This window comes from Uloborus diversus, chromosome 5 (genome assembly GCF_026930045.1).
Source record: "Uloborus diversus isolate 005 chromosome 5, Udiv.v.3.1, whole genome shotgun sequence".
Lineage (NCBI taxonomy): Eukaryota > Metazoa > Arthropoda > Arachnida > Araneae > Uloboridae > Uloborus > Uloborus diversus.
Window position 1 is genome coordinate 161748550 of NC_072735.1, and position 8196 is coordinate 161756745.

The following is an 8196-nucleotide window of genomic DNA, read 5'->3' on the forward strand; positions in this document are numbered from 1 at the left end:
ATTCAACACACATACGCTCGTGATTGCGATAAACATAATTTGAATTCAAGATGCCAAAAATAAATTATTTTTTTTAATTAAAATATCTTTTTGAGCAAACCATAATAAATAATGAAACAACAAAGAAATTATGTAGTTATTTTTTTTTTCTGAAACTGAAGATGCTGTCTTATGTGAAAATATTAACATGCTTAGTCATACTAACATCGTCTCTTCATAAACTTGACAGTTTAAATTTCGGGAACACTTTTTTGCATGCTTCTTTTTTTGCTTCTTTTAAGGGGAGGGGGTGGCGGATTTGAAATCTGCTGAGGGGCGACATGAGACGGAATTCAGCCCTGGGCTGGATTTTGTGTGAGTGTGTGCACAAAAATGACAATATTTCAGAGAAAATCGCAAATTGTAAGTTCGATCTGTCTCTATTTTCAATTCAAATAAACTAAAGAAGGAGCTGCAGTCTCTGGCTGATGTGGCCTAATGAGGTGAAACCAAGAATCTACTTACCTAGGACATGACCTGTCCAATGAGATGTCGACATTATCCGCGAAAAATTCAAATGTTTACATCTTTGGCTAATTTCTTAAATCACCACAAGGTGGCGTATCAAAGCTCTAGAACTGCGAATATATACGAATGAACTATGTTAAATTATCATGCCCCAAATAATATTGCGCAGACGAGTTGCTGGAGCTAAAAGTGAAAAGGCCTGATTATAAACGACGTCGTTATATACATTTCACTCTGTAAACTTTATTTCTATATAAAAAAAGCAGTTGCAAAACTAGCCCCTGTCCAATAGAAGTTTGTAGGGCTTTATATTCTTTTTGTATGTCTTGAATTCAAATGATGTTTCTTGCACTATACTTGTTGAGTTTCTTGTTTCTACAAATGAAATGGAATGGAAATGGCTAAGAAATTTGCACCCGTCATATTATGATTGGTGAATTTCTAGAATAGGTAATGCTCGGCAAATCCATAAAAAAAGAAAACAGTTAACTTTTTTTTTAACTATCTTTAACACCGATTTTTTTATTTATTGTTTATTAAATTTTATTAATTGTTTTATGAAACTCACAATTACAGATAAACATTTAAATTTAAAAGCAGAAATTTAAATCAAAAATAAATCTCTCAGAAAACGGTTACTTCTATGAAAAGGAAACATTCATTATTTCCCCTTCAAAAGGAAGACAACATTTTGAGTGAAAAAGATTTAAAAAAAAAAGTATTCGTATAAAATAAAGAGAAGCGAGTACAAAAAAATAAAAACGTGTTTTTAAAATAAAACGGACAAAAACAAAAACTTTTTTTAAAAATATGTACTTTTAACAGCACTATTTTTTTTTTCTTTTTCACTTGAGAACCCACAACTGCAAATACTGAAAACAAGCTTAACTTAAATAATAATAATAATAATAATAAGCATAGCGCGCTTTTTTTTTTTTTTTTTTTTTGTACTTGAGAACTCACAATTGCAAATACTGAAAGTAAGCTTAACATTAAAAAAAAAAAAAAAACCGCATGGACAAGGAAAAAAAGTTTCTCCGTCGAGCCGGAGTCGAACCAGCGACCTATGGATTACTGTTTTATCAGCTACAGTCCACCGCTCTGCCAACTGAGCTATCGACGGCACGTCTTGGGAGCGGTTAGTTGCAAAAACAACCCTTTGAATTTCTTCGAATTTGACCCATTTTCCTTTTAAAAATAGAACGAGAATATTTAAATGCTGGATTCGGCCGTGGCATTCGAGAGGGTCACGATTCGGCTCTCAACACGTTCGCTGCTGATAAACTGCCCCTTTGTTGACACTGCCCAGCCAGACACTACCATACCGGTTGAAGAGTAGGAACCGGTGCTGCCAGAGCTCAGGTTTTCCCCCCATAATCTTTAGCTTTCGATAGAGATCCTGAGTTCATAGGCGTAGGAAGCGGGGGAGCTGGGGGAGCTTGAGCTCCCTCTATAATATTTCAGACCGGCTCAGCTCCCCCTAAAAAATTCTCACAGTATAGCTTTTTGCAGTACATTGTCTACCTCAAATCTGATTTCAAAAATGCGATCTACCTTTTCTAGGAATTTCCATATAATAACCGACAAAGAAAGGGGAGAGATGGAGTGGTTAGTATGATCAGTACATTTGGGTTTCCCTCTTTTCAAACTTCTCGATTCCCGGAAGTAAAAAAGTATTAAAGACAAGTTATCTACATAGGGCTGTTTTCCGCCCTCTCCACTTCGAGCTCGTCTTTCGCACGTGTATTACACATTACACTGTAGCGTAGCTCAGTTTAAATGTTCTTAGTTTTGCATGCCATTTGTATCTCACACTTTCGCTAAAAAGAGATAATTGTGAGTCAGTTTGGCATTGAAATATGAAGGTGCTCCAGACATGTATCAAAAAGAAGGTTTCTAAGGTAAACTTACTCAATTTTAGCTTTACAGAAACTTATCTCATTTTAAGTTATCTGAACTCCCGGACGCTATTTAAAGAATTTCCAGCGAATCCTTTTAGATTCGTTGATTAAAATAAACTTGCAAAATATGACACGAAAGTGAAACTAAAATACCGAGTGATCATATAATATTTTTATGTATTGCAATTATCAAAAAAAAAAAAAAAAAAAGAAAGAAAAGGGAAAAAAAAGAAAAGAAAAGAAAAACAATGCAGAGAGAGAGAGAGAAGAGGGGGGAGAAAAGAAAAAAGCCCAATGTACAAACATATTTATTTAGCATTTTTTATCCATCGTTTCTTTCTCTTTTTTATTTTTTTCATTTCTTCATAAAAAGTTCAGCCCCGACCAAAGAAAATTCTTTAGCGAGTTCTCAAAAGATTAGCAATGTAGTTTTAGAACAAAAAATAGTTCTAAACTAATTTTCGAGGGATTATGATCGTATGTTTCGGGTGTTAAATTCCATGTTTCGATCAAAAGATACGATCAGATAGCGAAAATATCATTGTTCGATGGTCTATCGAAACCAAAAGTGATCTTCTGACAGGGGGCATAGACTAAAAGCCTGAGATACAAATTCTTCGAACAAATTTTTAAAATTCTATAAAAGTTACATTTATTATTTTTGATTGTAAATATTGTCAAAAGAAACAACCTAAATAAGTGACATACCCAGAAATTACTTTTGCGGATACATATCATTACTGTGATTAAAAAAAAAAAACACACACACACACAATTTCCAGAACTATCCCACGGTAAAAACTAAAAAAAAAAAAAAAAAAAAAAACTTTTTCTCCATTATTTTGTTATATCTAAAACCCTGAGGGATTAATTTTTTCATGAAGTTAAAAATTTGCAAAGATAAATATAATTTAAAGAATTCTAAGGTACTACGACACAGAAACAAAAATTCTCACTAATCAAAATCGGTGAAATCTTCATTAGAATATTTTTAAAAAAAACTTGTAACACTAATAAATAATTGTAAACACTGTTACGATGTTAAAAACAGTGCGAGTTTATTGAAAACAAAATTTTTTTTGAACATTTAGACTTTATGAAGTTACATTTATTCTTCTTTTTTGCTTTCTCAAAATTAAGGGGTTTTTTTGTCACAGCTATGTTTTCATGCTAAAAAAAATGCATGTGGAAGAGGGCACTCGAGCACCCCTCAAAATATTTGAGGTTCTGGGAAACTTTTTCATATCCATTTTTACGATTAAAAATTTTCCTTTTCACTTATTATTGTTAGAAAAAAGCACCAACAATATTTCATAGTTTTTCTGAAGTACTTTTACTAACATTTATCTGAACTATACAACGAACATTTTATTTAAACACATTTCAGGCGCACTGTTTCTCTACTTATTCCTCTGTTTCTAGTTCTCATAAAAGAAAATCTTCTAAATGCTACGCTGCAGAAGCCCTCCCCTACCTCCTAAAATTTTAAAAAGCCTTGCAACATTTGTTTTTAGAGAGCTATTTCCTGAAAATTCCCGGAAGAGAACCCATGACTGAATACCTTGACCTCCACAATATGATAGATTATATAATATTCCCTTCAATTTCAAAACATTGCTATGCCTCTAACATTAACAAATATGATCTATCTCGAATAATTTTCGGAGAGCGACCCCCGAAACTCTTCTTTCTGATATCAAAAAAGAAGGTTGAAAATTCAGTTTTTAAAACTACAATTTCTAAAACTTTAAGGAGAAGGAATCTTTTCCAATAACCTCATTGAGGAACGCTCTCTAAGACTTCAGTTTCTAAAAAATTCCAGAGAGCCCTAGAACCTCCCCCTTTCCCTGACATCATTCAAGACTGTCTTCAATTGCGTTTTTAGAACTTCAATTTTGAAATATTGGGAAAGAGATGTAAATCGATCGAGGACAATCCCTGAGTCATATCATTTTTCCTAACGTCATAAATATGGTCTGAATTCGCGTTTTAAAGACATAAATTCGAAAATTTTCCAGGGAGGGCATTCCAACTTTTTCTCTCCTTAACACTACCAAAGACCGTCTAAAACTACGTTTTTAGAACTAAGATTTCAGAAATTTTCTGGGGCTAAAGCCCCAGGACCCCCCTATTGATACGTGCGCATCTTCGAGAACTGACCGACCCCCTTCCAAAAACCAGAAGTTTTATTACCTCATTCTCTCCATATACAATTGAGGCAGTGAGAAACAAAAAGATGTAAGTGGCAAAATTAAAAATTTGGAGATAACCAGTTCAAATAGTAGAGGGACCTCTCCTCTGTCTTGGGGCAAGAGATTGTACTAATAGCCCTGGTAGGTGCTGCTGTACAGCATGATTTAGAAAAAAAATCAATGAAGGCTTACTTGATACGTTTTACTCAAAACTTGAAGTCCACTTACATCCCTTTGCTTCTGACTGCCTGAATTTATATATTAGATATGATTGGAAACATTACTGGAAAAGAGAGAGGAAGACGAAAGGATCGACAATCATTTCAAATAAGAAATTTTTTTTCAAGTGCTCCAATCCCAAAAAAAATCTGGTGGTGCTACTGCTTCTGTCCCTTGGATCCCTATCATGAGCCCCAGCTCCCCCTACTTTTATATAGTTCCTACGCCTCTGCATGAGTTTTTGAGATTTTGTTTGAAATTCTTCGGGTTTGGGTTATAGGGCTGTATTGATGAAAACGAGACAGTTACTACATGTTTTAACGATAAAAATAATACAGTGAGGCCCCGATTTTACGTCCCCCGAATATATGTTTTTCCCATCAGGTCCCAGTTTTTCCGCATACTAATAATGTTATTCAACCCGGATTAAAGTTCCTCATTTATGAATTTCCCTTATTTTACGTTTTTCGTGGGAAGTAATAAAAACGAAAAAAAAAATCTAAAATAAGCAATATGTTTCATTTGTGCTTTTTGAAAGATAATCCACTTTGTTGAAAGTTAAATCTGAAAACAGAAATGCTACTGCTCCATTCGAAGCTGTCCTCATGGACGGCTTCCTTATGGCGATCCTTATGGTAGCACAATTCGTCCCTTCTTTCAATATTGCACTGAAGAGCTTACAAATAGTGAACAGTAGCGTAACTATGGGGTCTAGTGCACCTGACGAACAAAGAAATTGCGCCCTCCCCGAGGGGAACGTGCCACGTGGGAAAGCAGCATTCTCATTATTCCTATAGCGAAAACCATCTACAGGTTGCGTCCATATCCTACACACACACCTACACACACTCAAACGCACCCACAAAATCATGCCTGCACACAGATACAAACACACACACACACACACACACACATACGCACCCACATAATCATGCCTTTATACACACACACACACACACACACACTCACACATACGAACCCACACAATCATGCCTGCATACAGACACAAACACACATACACACCCACACAATCATTCCTGCACAGAGACACAAACACACACATACATACACAGACACACACACACACATACGCACACACACAATCATGCCTGCATACAGACACAAGCACGCACAATCATGCCTGCGCCACACACACACGTACAAACACACACACCTACATACACACAGGGCCCAACTGACTAAATGTGAGGCTCAAGGCCCACAATGCTTTGGAGGCCCCCCTCTATTCTATCACTTTAAGTCAATGCAAAATTATGGTTAACATTATTTAAAAGAGGTATGTTTTCAATTAATCACTAATTAATTTTCATTATTTTCACAAAAATGCAAGTTGTTTTAGTGCTATGCATAAGTTTTTAAAAAATCGGGGCACCTGAAGAAGATGGGCCCCCAGGCCCAGGCCTAGTTGCCTGTGCGGTAATCAGACCCTGCATACACACACGCATACACACACGCATACACACACACACACACACACACATTCGAGATTGCGAAAAATATAATTTGAATACAAGATGTCAAAATTCAAATTAATTTTTTTTTAGTTGTTTTCAATGATGCCCAATGTTCCTTCTCAGTAAATGTTGTGTATGTGTCTCTAGCTCTTTTTCTTGCGAGTTTTTTCATTTGAAATGCCGCCCCCTCCCTGGCTGCTGCGCCCCTGGCGAGAGCCACTCTTGCCAACTCAGTGAAAGACTTTTCTTTCTCAATGACAGGGCAAATAGTTTTTGGGGGGCCCCTGTATTCAAGCTTTACAATTAGCCATTGATTAAAACATTTTTTGCCATTTGAGGGCCCATAAATAGTGTGCGCCATAGTTTAATTTAAGAAAGGGGGGGGGGGGGAGCCATCAGTGTAAACGAATAAGAATTATTTTTGCTTGCAACCCAAACGTTGAATGAGGAACTGAAAATTGATAGACTGATAAAATGATTAGATTTGACTAAAAAAAACATGATGTTTTGAACATTTTTCTTATCGTACAAAAAAAGGGACTTTATTTTTGACGAAAACGACTATTGAGATTTAAATGTTTATTTATTTCTAAATCTTTGATGCTTTTATTATTATTGATTAAGAGGGGGCTGAAAGGGCATTTGCGCTTGACATTATAAATTTAAAATAAACTCCATCTTCTCCATCGTCATCAAAGGCCTTCAAATGCGAACCATTCCTCCCCAAACATGGTCATCTAAAACTGCGTTTTTAAAACTACACTTTCAAAAAATAGCTGGGGAAGATTTACCGAACCCTATTTTTTCCCTTTCGTTATTAAGATGGGCTGCTCAATTACGTATTCAGCCTAAATGCAGTATTAACTAGCTACACAACGAGAAACCGGCTTCACGGGCAACCGAGACCATCTAGTAAACGGGCAAGCGTCCGAAAAGCGCACGTGCGCAAACAACTTTTGCCGTAGCATACGAGGATGCAAACAGCGTTGCATTCGCGGGAAACCAATGGTTACTTCCTCGTAGACTACGTCTGCCGCTACGGAGTTGTGTATATAATTATACTACTTGATTTATGGGTTTACGACTTCAAATTTGGAAATTTTTTGGAGGAGGGGCCTGAACCTCTTGTTGGTACCTAACATCACCAAATATGCTTTAAAAGTGCAATTTTAAAGCTACAATTTTGAAAAGTTGTTAGGGGTGATTCTTCCACTTCTGACAACCTCACTTCCGTTTCGTTGAACAAAGATCGTCTAAAAGTGCGTATTTAACGCCTACAGTCACGCTTTTAAGACTTTAACTTCGAAAATATTCCGCACAGGGTCCCGAACCTCTCTTGTTCTTAAATTACCAAAGATCACCCAAAAGTGCGTTTTTAAACCTGCAGTTTATGAAAAATACCTGGCCTGTCTCTTTAATTCTAATTCTTTCCCTTTATGTAACAAAACATGGCCTACAATCGCGTTTTTAAGACTTCAATTATGAAAATTTTCTGAATTTAAACCGACGGATTTAAAGGGGATGGCATGACACCCCTCCGTATCCACATCTGGCTTGATTATATCAACGTATTCTTCTCTCGCTTTCAACCGGTTTTGCAATGGACTCGCTCAAGGACGAGCGCCAACAATTCTGGGGTGCACTATAAACCAGCTACATACTCCAGGTGTCACGTGGTGCATCGGAAACCTAAACAAGAGCGAAAATATTTCATTTTTAACAACGTTTACAAATTTAGTAACCTTCAGATACATCTAGCTAGAAGAGGTAGAAAACAAAGAAAAAAAACACCATCAACAGGTAAGAGAAGTTTACAAATGCAGTTCATTATCAATTCAAGTGTGACAGGAAAAAGGGTTTCTATTTATTTCGTAGATAACGTCCAATGCTCAAAGGTATCGT

At 36.1% G+C, this 8196-nt stretch overlaps 1 non-coding gene across 1 annotated transcript; it reads right to left on the reverse strand.

Moving 5' to 3' along the window:
• Positions 1 to 1543: 1543 nt before the first annotated feature.
• Trnay-gua (transfer RNA tyrosine (anticodon GUA)) lies at positions 1544 to 1630 on the reverse strand. Its single transcript is given in 2 exon segments — positions 1544 to 1579; positions 1594 to 1630. It is a non-coding gene; the product is annotated as a tRNA-Tyr (tRNA).
• Between the last annotated feature and the right edge of the window lie 6566 nt (positions 1631 to 8196).